Source organism: Geospiza fortis, unplaced genomic scaffold, assembly GCF_000277835.1.
Source record: "Geospiza fortis unplaced genomic scaffold, GeoFor_1.0 scaffold88, whole genome shotgun sequence".
Classification (NCBI taxonomy): Eukaryota; Metazoa; Chordata; class Aves; order Passeriformes; family Thraupidae; genus Geospiza; species Geospiza fortis.
Window position 1 is genome coordinate 1,691,773 of NW_005054434.1, and position 9,617 is coordinate 1,701,389.

Consider the following 9,617-nt stretch of genomic DNA (forward strand, 5'->3'; position numbering starts at 1 on the left):
TATTATATTAAAGGAAAATGATATATTAAAACTATCCTAAAGAAAGAGAAAAGAGACATCAGAAGGCTAGACAAGAATGAATAATAAAAACTCGTAGCAGGCTCAGAGTCTGACACAGCTGGCTGTGATTGGCCATTAATTAAAAACAATTGACATGTTTAGATAAACAATCTGCAAACTATATTCCAGAGGAGCAAAACATGGAGAAGCTGAGGCTTCTCATCTTCTCAGGAGAAGATATCCTGGCAAAAGGATTTTTCATAAAATATTACAGTGACAGTGAGGGTTACTTCTGAAAGGAACCAGGACTGGGTAACATTGATAAACTTGAAAGAAAAAATCTTTCTGATGTTGTTTAGTTTCTTGCTAAATTTTCCCCCAAACTTTTTGTAAAATATACATCAGTCCCCAGATCTGTTTTTTTTTTTTTTTTTGTGGGCTCTTCAATGGTTTTGCCTGAACTTCTCTTTTCAGCTCATGAACAGTATGTTTTGCATCATTGAATGAATAGTCATCTGTGACCTAAACTCATTTTCCAAGGACAGGTCTGGGAAGGTGTTTCATTGCCTTGGTACCTGTAGAAAAGGAGCTGAAGCAAACTGATAGCAATTTTGGAGAGCACACAAACTCTCCCCACTCAGCTGCCTTTCAAAGGAGGCAAAATCCTGAGACTCCATATTCAGGCAAAGCTGGCCTTTGAAGCCAGTGATGAAGCTTATTTTATCTTTAGGACAAAATGTGGAGTCAGTTCAACAGAGCTCCAGGGAGCCCGTAGGAACAGCAAGGATGGATATAAGCAGTGAGGTTTTTATGATGTTCTCTCAATGGGCTGAATCTTTCCTTGTCCACCCCATGCAGAAACAGAGCCTGTGGTCATCAGTCAGTCATTCTCTTTCATCCCATGCTCCCCACGGCTCCTCTCTCCATCAGGAGCCCACCTGCCCTCCCCATCCCCAGCAGCAATCTCTTACCTCACCCTCTGCTGCCCCTTATCTCATTGTGTCTTTTGCCCCCTGCAATTCCCAGCTCCTGGGCTGGCATGCTGGGTGCTAGGCTTGGCTTACTAGCCTGAATAGAAAGATAGTTATGCTCATTTTCATGAGCAAGTGTCAGGAAAATGGCTTTCCAGACTGCCTGAATCTTCCATTTCAGCCAAGAGGAATCTGTAGATTTTTTGAAGATGTGTGGACTGCCTTTCAAGTACCTCCTCAAATAGTTTTCTTATGGCTATTACCATATTGAGCAACTCAGTCTTCCACCATCCTTCTTCCTAGGGATTACAGATAAAGCCTTATCTCATCAAGGCAGCTGACCCATACTCCACTCTGTTTTTCTGCTGAATCTAATGTTAGCATTAAATACAGCAAGATTTCATATAGTAGTGTATTAGGACATAAATGTGCTCTATACTCAGAATAACCTCTTTATTTCTCTCCAAATTTGCTTTATCCAGGGAACTTTATTCCAAGAATGTTATTTGTCTGTTTTTCCCTGTGGATATTGATCAAATTGCACTGAAGTCAGTACAATATTTCTCAGTGCTTTTCAGTATTTTACCTTTGGTTTTGCATGAATCTGTATTTTCCCAAGCTTCTTATTTTATTCTAAGCTTGCCTATGTCACTTGCCTTCATTTCCATTGGAAAAGAAAGGAATAAAAAATGAAAAGAGGGAAAAAATACCAGGGAACAAACTGGGTGTAAAATACATGCAGAGATAATTTTGTGCCCATGAACTTCCAGTGTCCACCCTCAAACATTCATTATTGGGTCCACTGAACCCATAGTTAATATAACGCACTAATTCCTACCCTCAACCTCTCTGGCAAAGGAAAAAAATTCTGCCATGAGAAGGAAAAGAAATAACATTGGAAATACAGAAGAAGGGTTAATTATTATTCTTTTCTCATGTGCCATCAACCAAACCTTCTCTGGCCTCCAGGAAAGCTTCTGTTCATGCCACTCATGCAGCCTGATGTCTTCAAAGATCCATTGAGACTGAGGAACATTTTCCTGCCTGAACTCTAGATACCCTGACAGCAAACATAGCTGAGTTCCTGGTTTAACATGCCTAACAGGTGCCCTTCACAGCCTTTATCTCTTGCTGGGGATGTCACCATGAGCATCATCTGTTTTGCTTTTCCAGATGGAGAATGAAGAAATGGCTTTCAGTGCTAAATTCTCTGCTCCTCCAGCACTGTGACTTGTTGGGGCATACAAGATGGCAATGTAGGTACTCAGTGTCATGATTCACTGGAAAATCTGTAAGAGATTTCTCTGGAAGAGACTTTGCAGCCTCCAACTTCCTCTGTCTTTAACACCAATAAAAGTGATACAAAGGGTGCTTGAGTGAGGAGAAAGGGGGAATGCATCGCCTGTGTTTTAAAAAGCCAGGAGTAAATGGCAGTGCTGTATGTACACAAGGCGTTTCCTTGGCCTCATGGATAAAACTGCACTGGCAAATCCAAGAGCTTGTCCCTGACACAGCCTCAAAAAATCCAGCTGTTCTTGATCCCTGGTAGTGACATGTTAATGTGTTGTGTAAATCCCAGGGTGCTGCCAGGAGAACATCTCTGAACATGGCACTGCAGTAATTCATTAAACATTATTAGATCTTCCTGCAGCTTTCTTGCTTGCTTATCAGGCCTTGTCATGTTTTCTTTTGGACACAACAGATTGCCTTGGTGTTAATTGAATGATGCACCAGAAAAGAGCAAAAGAGAGAGCTCAGAGACTGACACTGTCCATGAATTGTAAATAATAAGAACTTGATAAGAAAAAAATTATCAGAACATCTCCCTATTATATTTAATAATGAAACAACATACTGCTATGTTCTTGGGTGATTGGATGTTCTTGGATGGGAAAATTAATGAGTTGAACAATAGACAATCTCATTTCTCTTTCCAACTGTGCAGAAATTAAATGTCAAATACAGCCACTTATTCTTCATTTCCACTTCTCTGTAGCATGCTTTCCCTTATCAGGCTCCTTTAGTGAAAGTGAAGCAGGAGAGGGGACAAAAAACAACCTCACTTCTAAGAAGCCAGAAACACATTTAAAATGCTAGAATGTACTCTGTGAAGCTCAAAGAGTGCTCTTTGTAATGAGAAAAGTTTCTGTGTAGGGCAAAATTCTGTTGTGCAAGGCCATCTCCCATGAATATTTTGAAATAAAAATGTAGTGGCTGTATTTTCACAGCTGGAGCTCAAGGTGACAGTTGTGTATCAGAGGAGTAAGTTGTCTCCTCCAGAATATATATCTAAATGGGAGCAGTGCATTTCCTTCCCTGTTATGTACCTTATTTGCTTATTTCCACATGAAGTATGTCTAAAATGCTTTGAAACTGAACAGAAGAGGAAAGTACAGCAAAAGGAAAATTAGTTCATAGAAGAGTGAACAAAGCAGTTATCAGGAGATCAAAGCAGCAGAGGCAGGCTGGTGACTTTGCAGTTCAGTTCTAACTAAGCTTTGGCTGAAGCTGTTCTGGATCAAGCCTAGCACAGCTTAGAAATGATGATTGTACACTCAGTGGTTTGAGTATTTGCTAGGTTGATTCCCCTGATCCAACTCAAAGGTTATTGGAGTTATAATATACAAACTCTCCTTTCCTGTGGTACTGCAGACCAAAGAAAGCTTTTAGTGTGGACGTTGGTGTTTCTCAATCCTGCTACATCTGCACCTCAGCAGCTTCTGGGTCCTTCCACAGGTAAGGAGTTGTGTCTGCTTCCTCACCCCAGCATTAAACCTGCGTGGTTCTAAAGCCTGTGCGCCCTCCCTCGTAGCTCAAAGGACAGTCTGTGTAAGGGTGTGCCATGAGGAGAGCTTCCAACACAGCCAGCCACCTCCCTGTACCTCTGGCCAGGAATTTGGAGGGTCTCTGCACAAGTACTATCTGCACTGGGAACAGGCCACTGTCTCCTATACCAGCCTCTCATGGTGCAGTATCCAAATGTTTGTGCTTGGCTCTCCAGGAAGGGATGGACCTGGAAAGCCAGGCAGCATTCACTGCTCTCAACATGAGATCTCGTCATGAGCTGTGAGTGGCCTCCCTGCCAAGCACAGGTGGAATGGTCACATCCTGGGTTGTATTATTGCCATTAGAATTGTGAGTGTCAAGAAAATGGCAAAGAAGAGAGGGACACAGACCTGTTACCATTTAGTTCAAGCTAACATCCCCAGCTGTGGCAAGCAGAGCACTGGCACACTGCCTGGCGCAGCAGTGGTTGCTGCTGCTGCTGCCAAAGGCACTGAGGCCCTACCTTGTCTCCTGCAATTCCTGCTCCTGCTCTCCCTGAGCTACTCCCAAGGATGGTGCTGGCAGTGCCAGCTCCAAGTGACCCTCCTGAGCTGCCCCAAAGTCCTCACTCCTACCCACATCCTCTGGCAGCACCCTGGCAGGTGGATTGGCTTGGTGTCCATGGCATTTCATTAAAAAGAAAAAGACAAGGACAAGAAACATCAAAGTGGGAAATACCAAATCTCAGTGCTAGTGGCAGCTCATTAAAAATATGCAGCTACCATTGAGAATGTCAAGCTGATGGCTTGATGCTTATTTACTTGAAATTGAGTGCTGAGAGCTGCTGGAAATGAGATATTTCTACTTGTTTAATGTGAGTTTGCATAGTGCTTTGTTAAGTTTGTAATACCAGGATATCCTTTATTTTTCATCCATGGCTCCATTTGGGCCTTCAATTGGGAAGCTATAGTGGAGCCCTGGCTTCACCAGGCCTGGCAGAGGGCCACTCATCCCCTTGAGAAGTTATCCATGGCAAACTCCTCTACTGGAATACAAGTGTGAGCTCAAAAATGTACAAAAGTGATCTGTGCAAAGTTGGTGGGAATACAGGCTGAAATCTGGCTTGGGAATGAACTCAGGAAAGCAGACTGTGTGCGTGGACTAGAAGGACTGTGTATGTGTGCTGCTGGAAATCAGCAATACTGTTTGTTCCTCATAATTTTGACAGATTGGGAAATCAGAACAGTCCAAGAATGCCACCATGATGTTTTCTGAAAAATCCTCTTTGCCGAGGATTTTCTCCTGGAAAGCTGAGAAGCCTCAGAGAGGAATGAAAACAATAATTATCTGATTGCTGCTCCTGTGTTTGCTGCTTTGGAATGTGGCTTGGACATTGTTTACCAACAGGTGAATGTTAGATTGGTTCCATGTGAATTGTTTTTAATTAACAACCAATCATGGTCAGGCTGTGTCGGGCTCACTGAGTCAGTCATGGGTTTTTATTATTCATTCTTGTGAAGCCTTCTGATGTATTCTTTCTCTATAGTTTAGTATATAATGTAATATAATGTAATATAATGTAATATAATGTAATATAATGTAATGTAATGTAATGTAATGTAATATAATATAATATAATATAATATAATATAATATAATATAATATAATATAATATAATATAATATAATATAATGCCTTCTGAGAGCATGGAGTCAAATTCTCATCTCTCACCTCATCCTGGGGACCTCATAAACACCACACAAGAAGAAAGAGGATTGTTCTGGCTGAGATAATAGAGTTTACAATCTGTTTCAGCAGAGATGGCAGAAATGACACTCGAGTCTTCATGGCACCTCAGGTGTAAAAAGCCCTGCAGCAGCAGGGTTGGAGGACGATGCTGAGCAAGTGTTTTCTCCAAAGGACTCCCAGGACTGGAGAAATGAATAACTTTCCTGATGAATTGATCCATGACAAGATAATACCTTCCATTGAGGACTCTCTTAATCATTCTAGCAGTGAGCATTGACCTTTCTGCACTAAATTATCAAATGCTACTTTGCTTATCTACAACCTGATGTGGGACTGATGACAAGCTCCAGCCCAACGGTGAGTCCCACGGGTGGGGAGATGCCCATCCTTCTGTCCCCTCCCTGCTCTGCTGGCTGGAAGGGTATCTCAGCAAGCTCAGACAGAGGTCCTGGATGATGTCTCCTCCTTAGAAACATATTTCAAACTGTGATAGGACACGAGTATTATAGCAGGTAAGAGGTAACCATATGGTAAGTCATTAATTCCTGTCCTTCCAGGCTATTTGCATATGGATGCAAGGAAAGGCAAGGTCATTGTCAAGGGGAGTGTGCATCAGAAGGGCCTGAATGGAAGACTTAGCATCACCCATTATTAGTGAGGTGCAGCCTTTCATCCATCTTGTGTGCTTGGGAACTGTTTTGCAATCCCAGGAAAGGATGATAAGTGCCTGAAGGTGTTTCTGAATGTGCAGGTGCATTGCAAGGGCCCAGATAAGAGCAAGAAGGAAAGACAGGAGGAGGAGGTCAGAAGTCAGTCCAGTGCAGCACTTCTTGTCTTCCTGTGAGCAGGCTGGAGATTCACAGCAGCTCCACAGATCCCACCTTTGAGTCTGAAGATAATTTCTACTGCAGGTGGAACTTGCTCTCTCAACTCCTAGTGAAGGGTAGCAGAGACTTTTTTGTGACAGTGCAAGGAAAACCAGTTGAAATGCTTTATTAATTTTATCTGAACCACAGGTTTATTAAAGACATTCCAAAGGAGCAGAGGAGTATTTGGCAATGAATGTGTCTTGAGTTTGGTTAGGATTTGGGTTTGTAATTCTGCCAGGTGTTTCAGAATGTAAAACATTTAGTATTTAGAAACTGACTGCTGTATTTTTCACCAGGTTTTTAAGGAAAGGAGGTTGAGGTGCTTTGTGTGGGTAGGTATATTTACATACCTTTATATTGTTTTTCTGGGGGGGCTGTCTACTTTGACCTTGTCTTGGGGTGATTTTATGATGGTACTCTATTCACTGATCATCTTCTCCATGCCCAGAAATGGTTTTGGTAGCTCTGAGGTGGCTCTGGGGATGGACATTGAGCCTTGGGGCTCTGGTGGGGTTTTTCTGAAAGCCTCACTCCTAACCGTGCTGGGTGCAGCTGGGACCAGCAGTACTTTTTTGCTTAGCTAGCTTGTTTTTTGTTAGCTCAGGCAAGAAGGTTTTTTTCCTTTTCCCTGTTTTTTTTCCCTGAACTGTTTGGTTTTGGTTCAAGATCAGGATCAATGGAAGAAGCATTGGCATGGACTGGTGGAGACCCAAGAAGCTGCTCTACCCAGAAAAGCAGACCCAGCCCAAGAAAGGACCCTAAATCCAGCAGCTTCACCTGCTGTGAAGAGGAGACCAACATCAGATTGGTTCAAGATCAGAATCAATGGAAGAAGCCTTGGCATGGACCGATGGAGACCCAAGAAGCTGCTCCACCCGGGCTGGCCTCAGAAAAGCAGACCCAGCCCAAGAAAGGACCCTAAATCCAGCAGCTTCACCTGCTGTGATGAGGAGACCAACATCAGAGATTCACCAGGTTCCCATCTGTGTTTTCCCTGAGCTGCTGCATGAACTTTTTTTCTTTCCCTGAGACAGAAGCTGTTGCCATTTTGTTCTTCCCTGCCATGTGTCCAGCCTTGATTTTTCTCTTCCCTAGCAGTTTAGGTTTCCTTTTGTTGTGACGTGTGTGTGTGTGTGTGTGTGTGTGTGGAGTAAATAGTATTGTGGGTGCCTTAGCTGGTCCAGCTCCAATGGGCACTCATTGTGGAAGTGGAAAAGTGTTTTGTTTTCTCTGAATGTGGAAAAGCTCCTGTGCCCTTAGTGCCTGGATGTCTCAGAACACAGCACGTGGACATGTATTTACTGAACAAGGTGTATTTCTTCAAAAGCTTTGCTAAGCAGAAATAGGGAAAGCACAACTGTTTGAGAGGGGTTACTAGATGCTCTAGAGCTTAAGCAACATTTTGGTTGGCTTTCCTAGAAGCCATGTGTAGCTTTTACCATTGCTTTTATTCTTTTATCTATTAAGCTTGTATGTACATCTTTTTACAGATCTACATGCATGCTTTATACATGCATCTTTTTCTTATACAATTTTTAGCTTATTTTTACATATTTCTAATGTGGTTTTGCTATTCCTTGCCAGCTTATTGCACATCTCCCAGAGTCCTCTATGAAGTTTTCAATAGGCTTTATTCAGTTTGCCCAGTGCTTTGGTGGGGGTTCCCCTGCCTGGATGTTTGGCTGCTGCAGTGTGTCAGCTCCTGTGCTCACTAGGGTGACTCAGTCCTTGGCTGATTTTTAAGCAAATATTGCTACTTCTGTGATTTCCCAACACCCCTGTTCTTTCTCTCCCACTATAACACCTCTCTGACGTGGCAGAGATGATCCCTTCCTCCTGTCATCTCTGGTACACAATACTCTCACACTGCTGCCAACACTTCTGGCTTTCCTCTCTTTCCCTTGGAGTTTATCTCAGCAACACAAGCTGTCTCCCTCCTTGCATCTTTACCCTGTGTTTGTCCTTTCACATCACTGAAAACCTCAGGAAAAAGCCACATTACAAATTCACTACTTTTCCATCTCCAAAACTTCAGGAGAGTTTTTAATCTCTGACTTGCAGGTCAGAGGTCCTGTCTGGCTGTTGAAAGCCTCCTGGATCTCCAACAATGTGCTCTGCTCTCTCCCTCTCTCACTTATTGTTCCTTTCTCTGTCTTTCCTACATGGCCCTATATTTCTTCCTCCTTCTTCTAAGCTGCTGCATCAATTGGACTTTCTAACTCCTTTCCCTGGCCCCTTCTTGTTCTCATTCCTCCTGTTTCTTGAGAAAATTGAACATATAATAGTTCCTGGTTTGCTATAAAATCACTCCTTGAACTTGACCTTTCTATTCAAATGTCACCTCGTCTCTCAGTTAATCTGTGCACTGCTGGGGACTGGGGACATCATTTTTATGCCTTCTTTCTTCATCCTCTCCTTTCTCCAGCCCCGTGGCATCTTTTTGTCCTGGTTTTCAGCTGTCATTCAGGGTTTGATAGCCTTCCACCCCATTCTCTTTGACCACCTTCCCCAGTCAATCATCCTCTAAATTTCTTCCATCCTGGCTGTGTTTCTCTGACCCTGGTTCTTCCTGCACACCTCTGGACTGTAAGCATGGGGTCTTTCTGTCTCTCACTTCCCCTTTCCTGCTCTCCTCCTTTTCCCAGGTCAAGGTGTTCATCTGTGAGCCTTGATGGGGTGGTTGAACTGGGTGTTCTTCAGAGGTCCCTTTCAATTCTAGTAATTCTATGATATATGTAGAAACATGTAGATTCATATAGATATAAATGACAGGTAGATAGAGAGATAAATAGAAATGTACAGCTATCTTCCCCATCTATAAATAGAGGTATATATAATATGTATGTAGATATATATTTTATATAATATATATATGCTATATATATTAAGAATATATATAATTGTATATATAAAAAATTCTCTCCATGTATAATGGGGAGTTATATATTTATATGTATATAGATATAAATTTAAAAATATATGAATATATATAATATATACATATTCAGAGGGCTGTATATGTATACATATATGTACATATATGTGTATGTATATGCATATGTACATATATAACCAAGTGGTTTCAGCCAGGTGAGGGGTGATCCCTTTGGGGTCTTGAGCCACACCAGGGGAGGCTCATGTTGGACTTCAGGAAGTTTCTTCACAGAAGGGGTGATTAGACAGAGGAGTCACTGTCCCTGGAAGTGTTTAAAAGACCTGACATGCCCTGCTCCAGCTGACACAGTGGTGTTTAGACAAAGG

At 42.3% G+C, this 9,617-nt stretch overlaps 1 long non-coding RNA gene across 1 annotated transcript; it reads left to right on the plus strand.

Annotated features, from left to right (window-relative positions):
* Positions 1–5,760: 5,760 nt before the first annotated feature.
* Positions 5,761–7,182, plus strand: LOC115948565. Its single transcript, XR_004082375.1, has 3 exons — positions 5,761–5,999; positions 6,653–6,688; positions 7,172–7,182. It is a non-coding gene; the product is annotated as an uncharacterized LOC115948565 (long non-coding RNA).
* The last annotated feature ends 2,435 nt before the right edge of the window (positions 7,183–9,617 follow it).